This window comes from Bos taurus, chromosome 6, assembly GCF_002263795.3.
Source record: "Bos taurus isolate L1 Dominette 01449 registration number 42190680 breed Hereford chromosome 6, ARS-UCD2.0, whole genome shotgun sequence".
Lineage (NCBI taxonomy): Eukaryota > Metazoa > Chordata > Mammalia > Artiodactyla > Bovidae > Bos > Bos taurus.
The window spans coordinates 52,513,803-52,536,583 of NC_037333.1; positions in this window are offsets into that span (position 1 = coordinate 52,513,803).

The window sequence follows — 22,781 nt, forward strand, 5'->3', positions numbered from 1 at the left end:
ATGACCTACCTAGACAGCATATTAAAAAGCAGAGACAATACTTTGCCAACAAAGGTCCTTCTAGTCAAAGCTATGTTTTTTACATATGGATGTGAGAGTTGGACTATAAAGAAAGCTGAGCACCAAAAAATTGAAGATTTTGAACTGTGGTGTTGGAGAACACACTTGAGAGTCCCTTGGACTGCAAGGAGATTCAAAGCAGTCCATCCTAAAAGAAATCAGTCCTGAGTATTCACTGGAAGGACTGATGCTGAAGCTGATACTCCAATATTTTGGCCATGTGATGCGAAGAGCTGACTCATTTGAAAAGACCCTGATGTTGGGAAAGACTGAAGGCAGGAGGAGAAGGGGACGACAGAGGATGAGATGATTGGATGGCATCACTGACTCAATGGACATGAGTTTGACCTCAATTCATGAGGGTCACAAAGAGTCAGACACAACTGAGTGACTGAACAATGATGACAGCATTCATGATAATGTCAGTGAGCCTTATCTAGTCATTTGAAGGCTTTAAAAGAAGACTGTGGGGGTCACAGTGACAGGTTCACCAGAATGGGGAAGCCCTATGGGGACAAAGAGCAGAGCTTTTGTTGTGAAGCTTAGTCTAAAATTTTACCTTTCGACTACTACACAGTTAGACAATTTTTATCACTATACACAAACATATGTTTGCCATCAATCAACACAGATTTATAAAGGCAGATGACTTAACTGGAGCTATTGTCACTAGCCAAGTATTGAGTGTTGGTTTAGTACAACTGGCTTCTCTGGTGGCTTAAAGAAATTGCTTTCAATGTGGGAGACCTGGCTTCGATCCCTGGGTTGGGAAGGTCCCCTGGAGGAGGGCTTGGCAACCCACTCCAGTATTCTTGCCTGGAGAATTCCCATGGACAGAAGAGCCTGGCATGCTACAGTCCATGGTGTCACGAAGAGTGAGACATGACTGAGTGACTAGACACAGCACAGGAGAAGGAAAGGTAAGAGCAACTCTGCTTAATCTAGAGATTAAACAGGAATTCCTCTAACCCAGAAAGGAAACTTAAAATAGCTAAAGTTGACTTTAATCTCTGTTAACAATTTATATGAAAATGTTTGGCTCAAAGCATAACAGGAAACTGGTTGGAACATGGACCAAGCTGCCCAGTCATTTAGGGACCACATCTACAAAATCTTCAGTATCATAATGGGGCAGGAGCTTGAGCCACCAAAATGAGTTGATTATGGACTAGGGTCCATGCAGGATTAAAGGAGGCAAGCATACAATTATTAGAGGACTAAACACACACACACACTCATATACACACAGAGAAAAAGAAAGAAAAAAAAAAATACGCTCCTCCTTAAGATGCCCCTTTCTATCAAAATTCCATATCCCACGAGGAAAACAAAGTTTAGAAGAAACTATGTAAGCAATGAAGTGATCACTTTTATCTGAATGAAAAAGAAAATAAAAGAGAAAATTCTAAAATGGTATTGCAAGAGAATAGAGGAAACGGGAAAAAAGAAGAATATTTACAAAGGAGAACAGGAAATTTAAAAGAAATTAGAGAAAATTACATTAGTATAGATGGATATAAAAATAATTAATTAGAAAACTTTCAAATGAAAAATTTAGTCTGTAGCATGTACAGTTCTACAGCTGTTATAAACACTGGATGGAAGAATTGGTGAATTAACATTTAATTCTTAGAAATGTTCCTAAATACAACACAGGGAGTCAAAAATAATGTATATATAAACAAGCAATATTTTGAGAAATGATCCTTATGTCTGATTTTTTTTTTCTATAAATGGTTACTTATCCATGGAAGAGCCCCATAGACAGTTAACTTCTAACCTCTCTTTGTTCATTTTGTCATTTATCCCAGGAGTTTTATAGAGATATATAACTGCAAAATTTGGGAAGAATAACCAGGCATTATTTGCTGAGCTCTTCCTCTCTTTCCCTCAGGGATCAGATGTTCCAGGAAGTCAGAAGTCTCCTTTGTTTCTTTAAAGACCAGCTTGCTTCCAGCCATATAAACAATTCTGCTACAAGCTCGGCACTTGCAGGTCCAGATGGGGACATGTGCTTAATTCTGCTAAGTATCTGCAGATTCACTTGATTAATATACCTGTTCATGTCCTCCAGCCTGGCTGCAATCAATATAGAGGAGTTCTTTGGTTTCCACATGTCATTCTTCTGTGTCATGTCTCAAATATTTTAAAACCTAAGCATGGAAGATGGGTGTGATGTAAGAGAAACCTGCCAGAAATCCCAATACATGGATGGATCTTACAAATGTGTGTTTAGACTGTATTTTTTTTATCTCCACTTCATGTTTTACTGCATGAGTAAGTCTGTGCAGAGGACTAGACTTATACTTTTGATGGCCCAGAATAGCATATGCTACAACATTTCTGGCAGCTGTGTCCATTTTTCCTGAGCACCCTGAGGATAGACTTGTCTGTGGTTTAACTGTTCTGCCTGTTTGACAAGTAGGACCACAGGGGACATGACAAAGTTTTGGGTACTGTAGGATCATCACTATTTGGATCCGATAAAGCCAGCCACTTTCTGTTAGAAAGGATTTGGTGGAGTCTTTTATTCCTCAGTATTTGGCAAATGGGACTTTCTATAAAACCTACCTGGATATATATATATATATATATATATATATATATATATATATATATTTATTTATTACAGACTCTGAGCCTTATTTTCTTGAGGTATTAAAACAAATTCAGGGTAAGCAATGGGTATTCAAGTAAGAGAAAATAACTCACTGAATTAAGAACACAGCAGGGATTCCCCAAAGATAGCACCCCTTATTGTGTTCTATGAGATTGTATATTCATATATCAAGCCTTAAGTGCAGCAGAATGGATGAGTCTGGTCCATGCTGCCAGCCAGTGGTACTGTATACTTAAAATATCTTACACAAATAGAAACCTTCTTATGTAAACCGACTCACATGAGATGAATATATGGCCTGATCATAGATATATCAACATTTGAGTTGATTGAGTTGATTGAGTCTCTGTGCTCCCAACCCTGGGTTGGGAAGATCTCCTGGAGGAAGGCATGGCAACCCACTCCAGTATTCTTGCCTGGAGAATCCCATGGGCAGAGGTGCCTGGAGGGCTTCAGTCCATGAGATTGCAAAGAGTCAGACATGACTGAGCAACTAAGCACATGCTACCCAAGGGATCTACCAGTATCTCTCAATATCTGGGCCAGTCTGCTTACCTTCCTAAACAAAACTACCCACATCCCAACTGTATGTACCTATGGCTTAAAAAATCAATGTTTGCCCTCAGGCAGGCATCAGATCTCTTAAAGATGTTAACATGAAATCTCAAACTTAGCTTTCTTCTCAATTTGTACTGGATAACTGGTTTTGATATACACCTGTTACTCTGATCCTCTGATTCCTGCCCATAGGTTTGGCAGGAAGAGAACATACCTATCCATGTTGAACCACAGAAAGCTGATGAGCTCTCTTTGAGGTGTGCTATTGTTAACGTAAAGACTTAATATATAAACTGATGACTGTGAGGGTCATGGGAATGGAGATAAAATCACCTATAGACTTGCCATAAATGGTTTTCATTCACTGTCTCTTTGACAAGTGTAATTGATGGATCATAACATCATCAGTTGCACAACAACCTCAGTGCTAAAGTTTTATCATATGCTTTCTTTTTTGTCTCCTCAGAAATGAACAATAGGAAATGTTATTATAAACAGGGAAAAAGAATAGGTGATGGTAATTTAAAGCAAAAGAGTAAGTGTAAAAGAGCTCTGGAATTTAAGTCAAACAACCTAGATTCAAGATACATAACTCTCAATAAAGGTAGACACATCAAATTGCTGGATCATTGAAAAAGCAAGAGAGTTCCAGAAAAACATTTATTTCTGCTTTATTGACTATGCCAAAGCCTTTCACTGTGTGGATCACAACAAACTGTGGAAAATTCTGAAGGTGATGGGAATACCAGACCACCTAACCTGCCTCTTGAGAAACCTGTATGCAGGTCAGGAAGCAACAGTTAGAACTGGACATGGAACAACAGACTGGTTCCAAATAGGAAAAGGAGTACGTCAAGGCTGTATATTGTCACCCTGCTTATTTAACTTATATGCAAATTACATCATGAGGAACGCTGGGCTGGAGGAAGCACAAGCTGGAGTCAAGATTGCCAGGAGAAATTTCAATAACCTCAGATATACAGATGATACCACCCTTATGGTAGAAAGTGAAGAAGAACTAAAGAGCCTCTTGATGAAGAGGAGAGTGAAAAATTTGGCTTAAAGCTCAACATTTAGAAAACTAAGATCATGGCATCCAGACACATCACTTCACAGCAAATAAATGGGGAAACAGTTGAAACACTGGCTGATTTCATTTTTCTGGGCTCCAAAATCACTGCAGATTGTGACTGCAGCCATGAAATTAAAATAGATGCTTACTCCTTGGAAGAAAAGTTATGACCAGCCTATACAGTGTATAAAAAGCAGAGACTTTACGTTGTCAACCAAGGTCTATCTAGTCAAGGCTATGGTTTTTTCAGTACTCATGTATGGATATGAGAGTTGGACTATAAAGAAAGCTGAGCACCAAAGAATTGATGCTTTTGAACTGTGGTGTTGGATAAGATTCTTGAGAGTCCCTTGGACTGCAAGTAGATCCAACCAGTCATCCTAAAGATCAGTCCTGGGTGTTCATTGGAAGGACTGATGTTGAAGCTGAAACTCCAATATTTTGGGCCACCTGATGCGAAGAGCTGACTCATTGGAAAAGACCCTGATGCTTGGAAAGATTGAGGGCAGGAGGAGAAGGGGGTGACAGAGATTGAGATGGTTGGATGGCATCACCAGCTCGATGGACATGGGTCTGGGTGGACTCCAGGAGTTGGTGATGGACAGGTAGGTCTGGCGTGCTGCGGTTCATGGGGTCGCAAAGAGTCAGACATGACTGAGTGACTGAACTGAACTGAACTCCCCACTCCAAGTCAAAATTAAGGAAAATCTGTTTGCCACAACCCATTTACTACTTTCTGCTGTATCTTTCTGTTTTCAATGAACACTTTAATAATTCAGTATATCCCTTTTCTTAAGCAAAGGGTGGTGGCTAACAAAACATATTTTATTAAATCACTCAGGTGTTCTCTATGTATTATTCTATTCAAATTTCCCAATCATAAGGACACAAGTCTTATTGGGTTTCAGTTTAGTTCAGTTGTTCAGTCATGTCCAACTCTTTGCAACCCCATGAACCACAGCACGCCAGGCCTCCCTGTCCATCACCAACCACCTTAACCTACAATCACCTCATCGTAACTTGATTCTCTCTGCAAAGACATTATTTCAATATAATGTCACATTCACAGGTTCTGAGTATACAGAAAATTTCACAGGACATTATTCAACCCTACATAAGTGGTATTGTTATTGGAAGTGCAAGTGCCCCCGCCCCTTTAAATCATTATGACTTACTCTTGTACCTCTGGCACAGACATGAGCCTGAGGGATGGACATTTTTCCAACTTCAGCAAAATGTTTTTGAGCCAATATGTAAGTACCCAGTATGATTGAGAATTTATCATCAAAATCAGCACAGACCAGGGGATGCCCTTTTACAAGGCTTCACAGGTAATACTGCTAATAGGAAAAAAGGAAAGGGAAAGTAAAACGTCTGATGTCCCATGGTGGCTGAGTATACCCATGTAAGAATTGCTCTTTCAAACCTCACCAAAAGAATTGAGAAGATTCTAGGAGACACTTAAGTGTGGGGAGGGGGCTACATGTTCACCAACAGAAAGTTATCAGAGTGAAGTTATCATAGAGAAATACGTGTTACAATAGATGAAAAATACAGTCCTAAAGACGGAGGACACAAATTCCTCCAAAGTCCTCTTTTTAACAACTAAACAAAAATAAAAGCAAAACCCTGGCTATAACACAAGTAAGAACACTTGGAAAAGCAGAAATAAGAAGGTTCACTGTGCACTGCCTAGAGTTCTCCATACTTGAAGAGCCACATGGCAGATTATTCCCTGGATTTTGTTATCCTCTCAAATATCCTGGACAGAGAGCTCTAGAAGCCTCTAACCCAGAACCACTACTTGGCACAAAAAAAGCTTTAAGTCTGCTCTCCCTGGCAAAAAGTCCTGGAAAAGGGTGGCCTCACAACATAAAACCTTTTTGGAAAGACCTGTCCTACTCCCTTTTGCACTGCTCATGGGATTTTCATGGCAAGAATACTGTTCAATACTGTTAGATAGAATCATCGACTCAATGGACATGAATTTGAGCAAACTCTGGGAGACAGTGGAGGACAGGGAAGCTTGGCATGCTGCAGTCCATGGGGCTGCAAAGAGTAGGACATGACTCAGTGACTGAACAACAAGAAGCCCTACTCCTGCAAAATACAAATGGAAAAAATTACCAAACCCCACTATCACAATTTTAACAAAGCTGAGTAGAGAGCCGATCTTCTACTTTTCCTACCTACACTGCGAGGAAGCAGGCATCAGGATTTCTGATCCTTCTTGCCCTGTTCAGTAGAAGCAGGTGGTGCTCCTCTTTCCTTATCAAGGTGGTGTCTGCCTCCTCATTGGCCAAGGAGTTGAGCCCTAGATGCTGAGCTTCTACGTCACCCTGCTTCCCTCCTCCCTGGTATTAGCTCACTGGGAGATGACCACATAACGTGACTTGAGGGCAACAGCACAGTGTGTATCCATGCCTCACTTTCACCAAGAAATAGCTATCTGAACTTCCATCCCAAGGCAGTCTGAGTCACCCTTCATCACTTTTGCTAGGTGGGATAGGTAGGGTCCAATGGGAAGCTGAACTTGCACACACCCAGATCTGATCTGATACACTTCAACAGGGAGAATGGGTGATAAAAGAGAAAAGTAGGACTCAGAGTCTCATAATATACATTGCTGAATATGATTAATAGTAGAGATGTCAGAGCAACAAACTTGAAGACTTATTCATATTTCCTCAATCTGAATAGAGAGGTAAAATAGATCACTCCCACCACCACCAAAAAAGAAAAAATGTACAGTATCTAGAGCTTGCAAGAAATAAGCTTGAATCAGTGGACTCCCACAATGAAAGGAAAGAGAAAGACTTAAAAGACTATTTAAAGAAATAATGTAAACTTTCCAAACCTGTGGGAAAGACAAAACCTACAGACTCAAGAAGCCAGGATACAAAATAAAATAAAATAAATATATATATAAAATTAAAAAAAAAAGAAGCCAGGATAACCTCTCAAAGGATAAACTGAAATAAATTCATGCTTGAACACATCATAATTAAACTTTTAAAAGGAAATGTCTTGAAAGCAACCATAGAGAGATGGTGCATTAACTGTAGGGGAACATCAGTTAGAATGACAACAGATCTCTCAACTTCCAGAAGGAAACAGCAAAATAAAAGAACTGTCAAATGTGAATTCTGAAGAAATATTCCTGAATCCTTAAAAATATGTTTCAAGAATGGAGAAGAAATAAAGTAATTCTCAGACAAAAGAAAACTAAGAGAATTTATTGCTAGCAAATCTACCCCTAAGAATGGGTAAAGAAAATTCTCTAAACAGAAAGAAAATAATAAAAGAAGAGAATGTGAAACTTTGGAAAGGAACACATTGGAATGAATAAAAATAAGAATAAGTATAAGAAATTAAAAGAGAAATGACCTTACAAATGCCATATTCATATTGCTAATGCAAACATATTGGAGAAGAAAACGGAAACCCATTCCAGTATTCTTGCCTAGAGAATCCCATGGACAGAGGACCCTGGTGGGCTACAGTCCATGGGGTCAGGTCACAAGAGATGGATACGACTTAGCAAGTAAACCACCACTAAGTTATAATTCTCCACTTTAATTTAATACCAGTGTATTATATATGTTTGTGTTCAGTGCTGTGCTTAGTTGCTTAGTCATGTCCATCTATTTGCGATCCCATGGACTGCAGCCTGCCAGTGTCCTCTGTCCATATTTATAAACTGTTAAGACAGAAGTCTGGTCTGAAGGTAAATGTCTGCAGTGTAGACATTTGTGTCCATGGTAGCAGAAACCTTGGGTGGGAATAAAATCCCCAGGAGACACTAAGATTTCCTTCCAAAAGAGAAAAATCTGAGGAAAATACAACATTTTAAGATCAAGTAAAGAAAGACAAGAAGCAAAGACAAATTGAAAGAAAGACAAATTGCAAAATTTGTAATAATAAGGAAAATATAAAAGCATCACACTTACTTCAGAAGGAAAGTTGGAGAAACCATTTGAAAGTTCATGTTTTATGAAGAGGGCCTATAATATATAGCTTGAACAAGAGAAATAAGTAACTGATTTTAGCTCAATTCAGGGTCAACACTTATGACATAAAAAACAAACCAAAATTTGTATGTCCTATGTTTTATCCTACATTATTTCAGATTCTTACCACAAAAATAGTAACATTAAAAGAAATCTCATGTATTTGTCTATGTAACTTCTTATCATGAAATTACAAAATATCATATTTAAATTTTATCAAGTCTAGTAGTCTTAAAATGCTATTTAAAATATATTAGATTTCATGTAAACTTCCCTTGGGTATTTTTAACTGAAGCTGCTAAATCTGGGATATGAGAATTTTAAAACTATTTTTCACACTTTATTTGGTATCTTATTTTTTGCTCTGCTAGACTGCTAACAAATAGCATGATACTCATTTCAAGAGAATCTTTAGAAACCAGTTATTTTTTGATTTATCTCTTTGAATATAGCCCAGAGCTTAGAAGATATATTTCTCTGGTCAAAACAATCCCTTTGGGTAGGATTTGATCAGAGGGATAGTGAAAGATCTTTCCACTGATTAAGCAGAGTGCATAAAATCTTTAGCACAGGTTTCTCTCCCCCAGAAATGATCTTCAAAAAATGAAGATAAAATGAACAAACACGGGAAAAACACTAGTGTATTAATTCTGGAGCAAAAGTTTTAGCTTGATAAACATAACACATATGCATGCGTGCACACACACACACACACACACACACACTCTCACTCCTAGAGAATATGAAAAAGGTAGTCACACAATGAGGCTTTCTGGAGAAAATGGGGAAGGCTCTTAAGCAGTTCCTTAAATGTCTTGAGAGCCAGAATCAGTGACTGACTTTGGCATTTGTTGAGGATGGGGTCTGAGTGAGATTTCCTGTGTGTACCTATAGGTCAGGGCAGGCAGGGTCCAGCCAGTCCAAAGGATGGAGCACCTAGGCTTTCACACTGGCTTGCCAAGGTGTGAGTTAAGAGTGGAAAAGGGCTAAGTGAAGATTGAAAGCTGTAAGGAAACATCAACCATGGAATCAGACTCTATCACGTTACCATAAAAGTATGTGCTCACCTTTTCTTCATGTCTTAAATTCCAGAGGGGTTGGCCTTTCTGGTGAGGAATCCTGTCATTGCTCTCATTATTTACAAATGGCATTACTTATCTACTGAGTTAATATTTATTGATGCATAACTAACAGAAGCATGAGTCATAAAACAACATATATTATCATGTACTTTCTGGGAATCATGAGCCTGAGTCTTATTTAAACCGGGTCCTGTGCTCAGGGTCTCAGAAAGAAGCAATATAAGTATAGCAAAGTCGTTATTCCTTTCTGAAGTTTGGTATCACCTCATAAATTTAGTTATTGGCAAAATCCAATCACTTGTGCTTGTAAGACTGAGATGCCCATTTTTTGCTGGCTGTCATCTGGCTCTCAGAGCCTGGAGGCTGCTCACATTTTGATGCCACATGCCCTTCTTCACAGGACCTTTCACAACATGGCAGCTTACTTCTTCAAGGCCACAGTGAGAATTTCTGCTTATAGTCATGCTAAGACAAAGTCTTATATAAGAAAACAGAACCATGGTTGTAACTACCCCAACATTTTTTACATACTTTTCAACAGAGTGACATCCTATTACCTTTGTCATACTCTGTTAACTATGAGTAAATCAAAGTTGCACTCACACTCAAGTTGACCCTTAAACAACACAGGTTTGCACTGTGCAGGACCACTTAAAATCTGATTTTTTTTCCAATAAATACATATTAAAGGACTACACAATCTGTGGTTGGTTGAATTCGTTAATGTGGAACCGTGGATACACAGGGCCAACTGTCAAGTATTAAGTGGATTTTCAACTCCTCAGGGGTTTGTGTCCCTAACCCTCATGTTGCTCAAGATGACACACAGGTTAACCATTACAACTATTACAAACAGTCCCCCTACCATTCATATTTCAAGTTAGGGCTGACACACTTGTCTATCTCATCCATGGATGCAGCAGGGGGACAATGTTGCTCTACCAAATCATCCGCATAAATCACAGTTGATAGTTCTTTCCAGTGCTTTCATTTCATACTGATTTAGGTGATGATGTGTTCATAGAATTGGCAGATCTCTTAACCAGCTGCTGGAGAGGCTGCTAACCCTCATCTCTCCTGCTGCCAATGAGGACCCAAAAAGTTCTACAGTCTGAGACTATGGACAGGTGAATATCAGAGAAACTAAGTGTGCAATATGGACACCTCAAGGTTTCTGGCAAAACAAAATACTTCCTCATAGGGGTGGGTCTTTATCATTGCAACACAATGCTACTGCACATTTAAGGTACTTCACCAGGTGATAATTTCCAGGAAATACTGATGAGCTGCCTTATTCCTTTTCTCAAAGGACGATTTAAAATATAATACAGGACTCCCAGCAGAAAATTTTACTGTGTTAATACATCAAAAAAAAAAGCATATACTAAGAATTGATATGTAGCACTGAGTAGTATGTCAGTTCAGTTCAGTTCAGTTCAGTCGCTCAGTCATGTCCGACTCTGCAACCCCATGAATTGCAGCACGCCAGGCCTCCCTGTCCATCACGAACTCCTGGAGTTCACTCAGACTCACGTCCATCGAGTCAGTGATGCCATCCAGCCATCTCATCCTCTGTCATCCCCTTCTCCTCCTGCCCCAAATCCCTCCCAGCATCAGAGACTTTTCCAATGAGTCAACTCTTCGCATGAGGTGGCCAAAGTACTGGAGTTTCAGCTTTAGCATCATTCCTTCCAAAGAAATCCCAGGGCTGATCTCCTTCGGAACGGACTGGTTGGATCTCCTTGCAGTCCAAGGGACTCTCAAGAGTCTTCTCCAACACCACAGTTCAAAAGCATCAATTCTTCGGCACTCAGCTTTCTTCACAGTCCAACTCTCACATCCATACATGAGCACTGGAAACACCATAGCCTTGACTAGACGGACCTTTGTTAGCAAAGTAATGTGTCCTGATAATTACTAGGTACTCTGAACCTTGAAATACTTTTGTCACTTGACCTAAAACCACTTGGGACAATGAATCTCTAAGTTTTATGAATTCAGAGACTTTGTTTATGAAATTATTATGAAATTTCTCAGCTTCCTATCCTGAACTTTTAATTTTTAAATTTCCTAGAACTGCAATTAATTTAGACTCCATCTTGCTACATATTAGATACATACCTACACATACATACCTACAAGATACATAATTACTAGCCTATATGCCATTCACTTCTTAAGACTAGCATTATATTAGTATTTGAAATTTAGGGATAAAAATAAAATATTTTTTAAATTATTGTAAAGGATCAGCTACCTATTTCCCTGGCAACCAAAGGGGAAAAAAGAGGCAAAGAAAGCAAAAACCCTGATTCCTGGCTTCAGGAATGACAATGTAAGTTTTTAAGCTTTGTTGCCTACCAACTGCATAGTCAACATATATGAGTAATATAAATGATATTTTACTTTTCTTTTGTTACAAAGACTAAAATAGGACCCATAAGCTAAAGTGTAATAAAGCCTTCAGTAATTACAAGGTTGTTTTTACAACTGCCTTACATGGCTACTCTGAAAATGAATTAATATTATGCACACCAAACCTTCAAACTTAATAAAACCCAATTATGTTGTTACCTTCCCAGATATGATTTGAATTCATAGGACATATCAGAGCAGCAGTGCTGGTCCCAGATCTGGCAAGCTGCATGCTTAGTCTGTTTTTCAGGACTGGCTCATTGGCTGCCAAGAAAAGAGGATTGATTGAGGAAGATAACGTGTATTAAAGACAGAGGAAAAATCATGAGAATGTACATTTGTATATCTATTGTAATTCAGTCTTCAGGGACTTCAAGTCTTTAGGAAGTAAAGGGATTTGGGATTAAGGGTGCTACATGTAACATTATGAAAGACATATATCATACATAAATACCTTCATTGGAACTTGAGAATTTATGTAAGAGAAAGTGTTCTAGAAGCTGGGGAAATAAATTCTCCACAATCAAACACATTATTACTTTTAAGGACATCCAAAGAAAATGGTGACATCAGTACCGTCAGTCATGGGAAAATTTTAGCTAATTTCATCAGTAGGGTTTTAGTGTTATCAGAAGGAGATGAATTCAATGAAATGTTCACATGGGGTAAAATTCAAGGGACCGATTGGCATTCATGCAGCCTGATAGCCTGTATGATGGTAGAAAAAGAACATATTAATAGATTGTAACAAGATTTCTCAAGAGCAAGAGATAGAATTCATTACAGGATTGATGAGCTATATCTGAAGCTTGGAGAGACAAATTCTCCCATGTCTCATGTCAGAGATACCTGACATAAGTATCAGGTGCTGGGCAGAGGAGGTGCTGTCACAGTCTCCAAAAGCGCTAAAAGAAAATACTGATGAAGCAGTGCTGATGAAGCAGTCTAGGACAGGAGAAAAGGATAGGAGCTCATCCTAGTGTTAGCTGGAGGTACCAGAATGCAAACCTCACCCCCTTCAAATGACTATAATTTAATGTTCAATAACACTCATTGAATGGGAGAATGAATGGAAAATAAGAACCAGAAAAAGACAGTTTATTACTGTTAATATTATTCTATTTTTTTTTAAATCCCAGGATTATCTTGGTATCACATAATACCAAGATTATGTGATCAATTAGTATTGATCAAATTAGATTTTTTAAGGAAATAAATATAATAATGTGAGATCTAAATTACAGTAATTGGTCATTATCTTACACCAAGCTCACTTAATTTCTCTTCCCTACAGTCTTTCTTAGGCACAAATGCAAACACTCCCTATTTCCTGTGACTCTTTCTTTGACAGCATGACATCATAGACAAGGCTGAATTTTTATGTGGAAAAAACACTGAAAAAATTGGTCAGGTGACTGAGATAGAAAATGTTACTGGATTGCAGATTATGTAAAAAGCAACAGGGAAGCCTCTCTTCTCTTCTTCTGCTTACTAGAATATCAGATGCCAGTTTGATCTAAGCTTAGTTATGAAAAATTGAGTCATGGTTTCCTTATCTTTAAAATCGGCGTCAATATTGTATGTCAGCTGTAGACACACACTGGTACTGCTTGTTCTGGGTACTCTGTCTCTGGTTACAAATGTCCCTTTCCTCTGGGAAAAACATGTAATTCTACTGAAAGTGACCCACATAGGCTCATAACCCAGGCTTGCCAAGCAATAATGCCCAATCTTCTTGGCACAGTGATAGCTCATGAATAGGCATGTTATGCCAACTGTCCAAAATAAGTCCCATGGGGGCTTTCTGCCTAAGCCTTAAGAAGATTCTCTTTCCATAGGGTCATTACAGTGTCAGGATAAAAGTAATTGCTAACCATGACACTCCACCATTTGAAGACAGTCCGTTTAAGGGACTGAAAGAAAAGAATCCCTGAAGGTACCATTTCTGCCTTAAATTCAACAATGCTTGGAGCCAAAATATCCTGGCTTTTTCAGTTACTTGAACTAACAAATTTACTTCTGTGCGTAAGCTAACTTGAGCTATAATACTATATGAATAGTACAGTAATACAACCTCATAACTTGTCATACTGACAAATGTACATTTAATACCTCATAAATAGAAACTAAGAATATATTTGTTTCCTCATACTGGATACAGCTTTGAAAGTCGTGTTTTTAAAATGTTCAGAATAATACAATATATAGTATAACCTTTTTATCCATACAAACTATTCTGATTTCTTTCAATGCATGTTATGCCAAAAAAGAGTATGTTTAGTTTTATATGAAGAAAAGCAGTTTGTATGGAGGAGTGATATGCTGGGCACTTCCTGTGTCACACATTTCACTGTTTTCTGCTGAAAACTTATTGAGTGAATAAGGCATATTCACAACCACAAAGAGAGTTCATCAGGCTGTGAAACTTGTGTCTTCAGTGATTTTGCTGTAGTGAGAACAATTTTCAGAGCCCTAGCATGTGTGAGATGACCGAGTGACTACATCAGAGAGGCTGCGAAGAGGAGTGTAAAAAGGAGAAATAAGAACTAAATATATCAGACCCACACTTGTCTTTTTTTTTCCCTTTGATGGTGAGGGGAGGAGTGGGGTGGGAATAGATGCGGATGAGGACACAATACACTTTTTAAGTGCTGTTTCATGAAATACATCAAAGAGAAGCAGAAAACCCCAAACAGACTTCAAGAGAGTCTTTTTCTATTAAAAACATCAGAATCTATAAAGGAAATAAAAGAATTGCATTAGACCTAAATGACCTCAGAAAAGTGTCAGAAGAACTGACAGGTAAATGAATAATCTATCAGTATTTTATTTTATTATTCTCTTCCTAAAAATCACAAAGGTGGGGAAATGGCTGACCTTAAGTCCTTCCCAGAAGAATCACAAAATTATATCCTCTTCCTACTGTTTATTTTGTATAGAGAGTATCTTTTATGTAATCAGTTCTGTAAGTGCAGATCAATAGCACAACAGATGATTTCATTCAAATGACATTCACTGAGGATGTACTGTGTGCAAGGCAGTGAGCTAGGCTCTTAACGCATGGAAGATAAATTACAGCATAGCCCCTGGTCTCAGGGATCCCAAAGACAAGTAAATCTAGATAATTTAGGGTAAGAAAATAATTATTCAAGCAACATGCTCTGTTCTAGAAGTGTGTGTTCAGTATTATTTATTGAGATTACACCATGGAGGGCCAGACTATGAAACTGAAAATTTAGTAAATATTTAGTCTTCTAAATGCATTCTTTATTTTACTCAGGCAGTGGCTTTGGAAAGTAATTTTGTAGATATACTTTGAAATATTTTACTTGATCTTTCTCTTTCTGAAGCTGCAGGATAAATATTGTCATTGGCATCCAGAAAAGAAAGCCTGGTCAAAAGTTTGCCTCTCATCTCTAACTCGACTTTGTCCAAAAGCCAGGACTGCATGAGTGCAAGCAGAAGGAGACTTAAAAAACTAGATTACCAACTTGCTTTCTTCATACCTGATGCTCTACAGGCAGGTGCTAGCATTAAGAAAGGATCACAGTATCTAATGCAAGTACTTGATGTAGAGTCATCATTGACCTGTATTAACATCAACACCAGGAAGCTGAGCTGCATACAGCATTTTAATGCAAAATGACCTGGGAAAATTACCTGTAAATTCTGGTTATCTCCACATACAAAACTCACCAGGATTAGAGGTCTATTTTTCCTACATGTTTATGATTATAATGTATACAGGTGCTGTGAAATTTTTCTCCTACCCCAAAGAAAATCAGAAAATTCTGACCAATATCTTACTCTCTACTGCTTTTCAGTACCTATTTCTTTATCAATCACATGTTGTAGCTACTTTCCTTTTATTTTGTTTTCTGTGCACAGGATATAGATTGAGGACAGATGCTATGCCCTTGCTTGACACAATAAAGATTATTAATAATGAACAAGTGTTTTTGCTGTGAATGAAAGAATTTGGAGCTTCACCTTTACTAAAATGTCATGTATAAGATGCAGAGGAAAAGGAAATAATGCATCTCACATTTTTACCCTTACACCAGTTATATATATGCATCAAATTAGAATTGTTTGGTTACAAGAAAATTTTAAACGGCCCCAGCTCCTCTATATGCACATTTTGTGAAGACTTTAAACTTTAGTTTATGTGTACTTATATCCATGCAAAAATTCTAAAAATATTTTGCATTGGTTTCAGTGATTATATATTCTATCTCATAGTATGAATATTAACACATGTAGAATTTTATATATAATCTCATTCAATGAGTTATATGATTACATATGTATTTAATTGTGTGTTTGTATGAAGGCAAAGATGTATTAATTTGCCTGCCATTCACCTACCCATTCTCAGAGAATAAATTCTAAGGATACAGTTTATTTGATCAGAGTCCCTAACTGAAGCACACCAATCAGGTTCTCTCACTTGGAAATTGAAAAAGAGATATAATGATGCCAGCAAGTCTTCATTTTGCAGTTGAAATTGGAAAGTCATTGCATTTTTTTCCCACTCAGAAGACATCTGTCTGTAGAGAACATAAGGGACTACTTCAGTGAATACAGAGGAAGTAGCTGCTTTGTTTCAGAAAAGCTTTCTGGTTCTTGTCCCTAGACCCTCACGAAGCCTGGCTTCCACCTTGATCTTAAGTTTCCTGGATGCCCTGTAACCTGCCAACAGTCGTCTTTCTTAAACTAATTTGAGTTGTCTTCAGTTGTTACATCACATTGGTAACAATCTTCCAAATGCAATTCAGTAATTTAAAAAATATTGATTGAGGGGACTTCTCTGGTGGTCCAGTGGATAATACTCTATGCTTTTAAAACAGGGGACCAAGGATCAATCCATGGTCAGGGAACTAGATCCCACATGTTGCAAGTAGATATCCCACATGCCGTAATTAAGACCTGGTGCAGCCAAATAAATAAATATTTGGAAAAAAAAAGAAATATTGAGAATTACTCTGTATCCTATACTGTGGAATGGTCTAGGTATGCAGAAAGGACATCTGCCCTCAAATGATTCATTCTATACTGAATAAAGTGGGTATGAAAATAGGTAACTTTAGTAGGTGTGTAGTATGATTAAAAATGATATAAAATCTTCTCTAGTCAAAAAGAGAAGTGCCTAACAAACACTGAGCCACAGGTGGAAAGTAGAGGTGGAGTATCAGGGAGAGTATAGATGATGCATGTAGTAAGTGCAGACAAACAACTAGACTTTTAATAAGGCAAAGGATGAAAGAAGGACATTAGAGGCAGAAAGAAAAGCAAGAGTAGAAACATAGACCTGTGAAGTCCTATATTTACTTCTTCACTTATCAACAGTTGTGTAGCACATGCTGTAAACCAGCCACTGTTTCAAATGCTTTAATAGGAGGGGATAAAAAAGAAACAGCCATAAATTCTTCCTTCATGATACTTACACTTTTGTCAAAGTATATGTGTATACAATGTATGTTAATATATATTAATCTAATATATAATAAAATATAATATAAAACATATATAAAATATAATAAATAAATATATAGTTTTCATACTTCAGCATACATCAAAATCACCTGTGTTGGCATCTATTCATCACATTTCTGACTCAGTAGGCATGTACCGAGGGCTGAGAATTTTCATTTCTAACAGATTCTCAGGTGAGGATAATTCTGCCAGTCTGATCATCATATTTTGAGATCCACTGATAAAGTCTATTAGATAGTGGTAAGTGCTATGGAGACAGTCTGGAGTCTTGAAGAGAGCTATAATGTTAAATTGCATAGTTACGCAAAGGTTCTTGGAGAAGATCCGAAGAAGGCAGCTATGTGGATATCTGGAGAAAGGTCACGCCAGGTTATTTTCTTAGAGCAAGATGAGAAATCACTGTTGAGTTTTAAGTGGAGATGTGGCATGATCTACTATGACTTCTTCTTGGCTGCCCCACTGAGAATAGATGGAAATGAAAGGAGGCAGAGAAATGAAACTAGTAAGGAATCTACTACAACTGCAGCATTATGAAGAATGGTGGTGATCTGGACCAGGGTTGATAGCTGTGGCACTAAGGAAAACACGGCTGGGGTAGAGATAGAAAGGTGAACTTTGAAGGTAGAAGCTTCAGGCAAAATAAGGGTTTGAGATGGGATGTGGAAGAAAGAAGAGTCAACAATGATTACTAGAATTTTGTTCCTAACACATGGGCTGGGGGGACAGGGTGGAGGGGAGGGGGAGGGTGATGGTTTTATCATTAACTGAAAGTTGGAATGGAGAAGGCGATGGCACCGCACTCCAGTACTCTTGCCTGGAAAATCCCATGGATGCAGGAGCCTGGAAGGCTGCAGTCCATGGGGTCGTGAAGAGTCAGACACGACTTAGCGACTTCCCTTTCACTTTTCACTTTCATGCACTGGAGAAGGAAATGGCAACCCACTCCAGTGTTCTTGCCTGGAGAATCCCAGTGACGGGGGAGCCTGGTGGGCTGCCATCTATGGGGTCACACAGAGCCGGACACGACTGAAGTGACTTAGCAGCAGCAGAAAGTTGGAAGGACTGTGGGAGAAAAGAGACTAGGGCGGAAGATCTGGAGCTCAGCTTTTGACATGTTCATTTTGAGCTATAGACTAGTAAACTCAGCTAGGGACACAGAGTAGGAAGCTGTATTTAAGGATCTACAGATCAGGGCAGAAGCCTGAGCTTGACATAAACTTGAGAGTTATGAGTCTATGCCTTTGTTCACAAAGGGAGTGAGTGCAGAGAGAAAAAGAATGTGATCTGCAGGCTTAGCCCCAGGTTGATGTGAGGGTAGTCATAATGGGGGAATAAATAAAGAAAAGGAGCAAAAGTCAGTGGTGTAGAGCCAAAGGAAGAAATGTTTCAAAACAGAGAAATTGAACAGTAAAAATAGCCAGAAATATGCAGAGTTTAAAAAAGTTAACAACAAAATGGATTGTGATTGGCAGAATTTGGTTTGGAGTTGACATAGGAAAGAGGAAGAAAATGCTTCTGTTTCATCTTTTTTTCTGACACAGCTGGTCCCCAGAATTTCCTCCTGAAGATAAATTAACCATTACTTTAAAGACGAAACCAAGGAGTTGCAGTGCATTTCCTGTATAAACCATATGACTGTTCTGATGAGGCTGACTCTTTATGAATGTAATTTATGCTAAGAAAAAAATATCATGCTCTGAATACAGGTGTTAAACACAACAAAGGAAGTAGCTTATTTTCTGAATAATGGAGAATAACTATGAGCATCTTTTTAACATCTAAAAAGCATCCTAAAAAAGGTTCCATCAGTAATTCTTGAGAACAATGACACCATAACATCTGAAAAGTCCCATTAGTGATTGCTGAGAACAACAATGTAGTTAGCTTTTTAAAAATGAAAATAATGATGCACTTTGAAGCAGACCTCAAGACTGTCTGTCTTTAATAGAAAGTCATGAATTTTCACACAATGCAAGAGCAAGTGCTGACTGACATCTCCAACTGGGAAATATTAAATAGTATCCTATCATCTTGCAAACAGCAAGTGATTCTTGGTGATGAAAATCATTGTGATATATTATCTATAATGTGTGCACCTTTGAGACGAAGGTGACATACTTGGGATCCACAAAAGGAGAACATTTGGAGATGCAAACAGTTCTCTTCGAGATGACAGCTTATGTTGGAATACTAAGCTTCCATTTGTGATAAATGGAAAAGCAGATGGCTAAAAAAAATATTTTGTCAAGTTTTTAACATAAAATACCTAGTTGTAGGAAAAATGTTTTTCTCATCCTTGGAAGGAGTAGAAAGTGAGAAATAAACATAAATGGTCTGCTTTTTCCAGGATGAAGCTTCCCTTTGGGTTTTGTTCAGTTCAGTTCAGTCACTCAGTCATGTCCAACTCTTTGCGACCCCATGAATCGCAGCATGCCAGGCCTCCCTGTCCATCATCAACTCCCAGAGTTCACCCAAACTCATGTCCATCGAGTTGGTGATGCCTTCCGGCCATCTCATCCTCTGGCGTCCCCTTCTCCTCCTGCCCCCAATCCCTCCCAGCATCAGAGTCTTTCCAATGAGTCAACTCTTCGCATGAGGGGGCCAAAGTATTGGAGTTTCAGCTTTAGCATCAGTCCTTCCAAAGAACCCCAGGACTGATCGCCTCTAGAATGGATTGGTTGGATCTCCTTGCAATCCAAGGGACTCTCAAGAGTCTTCTCCAACACCACAGTTCAAAAGCGTCAATACTTCAGCACTCAGCTTTCTTCACAGTCCAAATTTCACATCCATACATGACCACTGGAAAAACCATAACCTTGACTAGATGGACCTTTGTTGACAAAGTAATGTGTCTGCTTTTCAATATGCTATCTAGGTTGTTCATAACTTCCAAGGAGTAAGCATCTTTTAATTTCATGGCTGCAATCACCATCTGCAGTGATTTTGGAGCCCCCCCCCAAAAAAAAGTCTGACATTGTTTCCACTGTTTCCCCATCTATTTCCCATGAAGTGATGGGACCAGATGCCATGATCTTCGTTTTCTGAATGTTGAGCTTTAAACCAACTTTTTCACTCTCCACTTTCACTTTCATCAAGAGCCTTTTTAGTTCCTCTTCACTTTCTGCCATAAGGGCGGGGTCATCTGCATATCTTAGGTTATTGATATTTCCTCCAGCAATCTTGATTCCAGCTTGTGCTTCTTCTAGCCCAGCGTTTCTCATGATGTACTCTGCCTAGGAGTTAAATAAGCAGGGTGACAATATACAGCCTTGACATACTCCTTTTCCTATTTGGAACCAGTCTGTTGTTCCGTGTCCAGTTCTAACTATTGCTTCCTGACCTGCATATAGGTTTCTCAAGAGGCAGGTCAGGTGGGCTGGTATTCCCATCTCTTGAAGAATTTTCCACAGTTTATTGTGATCCACACAGTCAAAGGCTTTGGCATAGTCAATAAAGCAGAAATAGATGTTTTTCTGGAACTCTCTTGCTTTTTACATGATCCAGCGAATAATGGCAATTTGAGCTCTGGTTCCTCTGCCTTTTCTAAAACCAGCTTGAACATCAGGAAGTTCACGGTTCACATATTGCTGAAGCCTGGCTTGGAGAATTTTGAGCATTACTTTACTAGCATGTGAGATGAGTGCAATTGTGCAGTAGTCTGAGCATTCTTTGGCATTGCCTTTCTTTGGGACTGGAATGAAAACTGACCTTTTCCAGTCCTGTGGCCACTGCTGAGTTTTCCAGATTTGCTGGCATATTGAGTGCAGCACTTTCACTGCATCATCGTCCAGGATTTGAAATAGCTCAACTGGAATTCCATCACTTCCACTAGCTTTGTTCGTAGTGATGCTTTCTAAGGCCCACTTGACTTCACAGTCCAGGATGTCTGGCTCTAGGTCAGTGATCACACCATCGTGATTATCTGGGTCGTGAAGATTTTTTTTTGGACAGTTCTTCTGTGTATTCCTGCCACCTCTTCTTAATATCTTCTGCTTGTTAGGTCTATACCATTTCTGTCCTTTATCGAGCCCATCTTTGCATGAAATGTTCCCTTGGTATCTTTAATTTTCTTGAAGAGATCTCTAGTCTTTCCCATTCTGTTGTTTTCCTTTATTTCTTTGCACTGTGCTGAGGAAGGCTTTCTTATCTCTCCTTGCTATTCTAATTCGGTTTTGAGCACCCATTAATTTAAATATTCCTCCATAGTTAACCAATTAATCAATCAAAAATGCTTGTACTTAACAGATATTTATTGAGCTTCTACTATGTTCAGGTACCATTGTTGTTGCTGTAGAGAAATAGAAAACGATGAGACATAAATTCCAACTTCCAGATTCTAATTATATGGTAATAAAAGCCTGTAAATACTTAAATTCACTCAGCAACAAATATTTAGTAACTGCTTACTGTGTTTACTGGAAATACCAGTAAAATAACCCATGGTGATACAAAAGTGAATTAGACACTTGTCAATTAACATATAAATGGCATTTAATATTAATATTTAGTAGTGGTTTCTGCTGTTGAATGGAATGGTGGGGCAATAGAAAAGGTATTACTTTTACTGTACATACTTCTGTGTTGTTTTTAATAAAGTATATGAATTATTTTTTCATTACCATTAGTAATGACAATGACAATTATTTCTGTGCTTTCTATGTGTTAATCCTTATAGGCATTACCTCATTTAACTGTCAAAACAACTCTTAATGAATGAACTCAAGAATAAGTCCAATGTATAAATGTGGAAACTGAGGCTTAAAGAAGATAATTACCTTGCCAAAGATCATATTAAGTGGCAGGACCACATTTTAACTCAATGCACTTGTCTTCAGTACTCAAATTTTTATCTTCTACTGCAAACATGCACAAAATAAACATATGGAACAGAGGAAGAAGAGTTTAAGTATGATGCAAATGAAAGTTTTTGTGGAAAAAGCTAAAAAGACATGGATTATCTTAAACCCTATCTCTTCACCAATAAATAAAAACCAACATTGGCACTTAATATTTCTGTTTATTTCCTATCTCAGTGGAAAAGTTTTCTACAAGTTGTTCTAGTCTACCATTTCCACATTTGCTCAATTCATTTCACCAAATTCAAGATTCAGTTATTTTTCTATTCCTTATTCTTTCCTCCTTCTTTCTAGTTAACATAACAATTTTGTGGCAAGTCCAGGACAATAATCATGATTGTACAAAATCAATTTTACCTATGTCATTTCCCACTCTTTTAAATCCTCATAAATGGTGTCCACATGACCACTTCTGATTAATATCAATTAATTTGAAGCTGGAGAAGCCTCAGAAAGTTATTATATCTCCTGATTAAGAGGATGGCAGTTCAAATGCAGCCGTCTCCTTCCTTCCATCAATGTCAACATGATGGCTAAATATTTAGCAGCCATCTTCTTATCATGTGGGAAGGACTTTGAAGAATTCTTGCTACATAAGAAAAATATATCCCT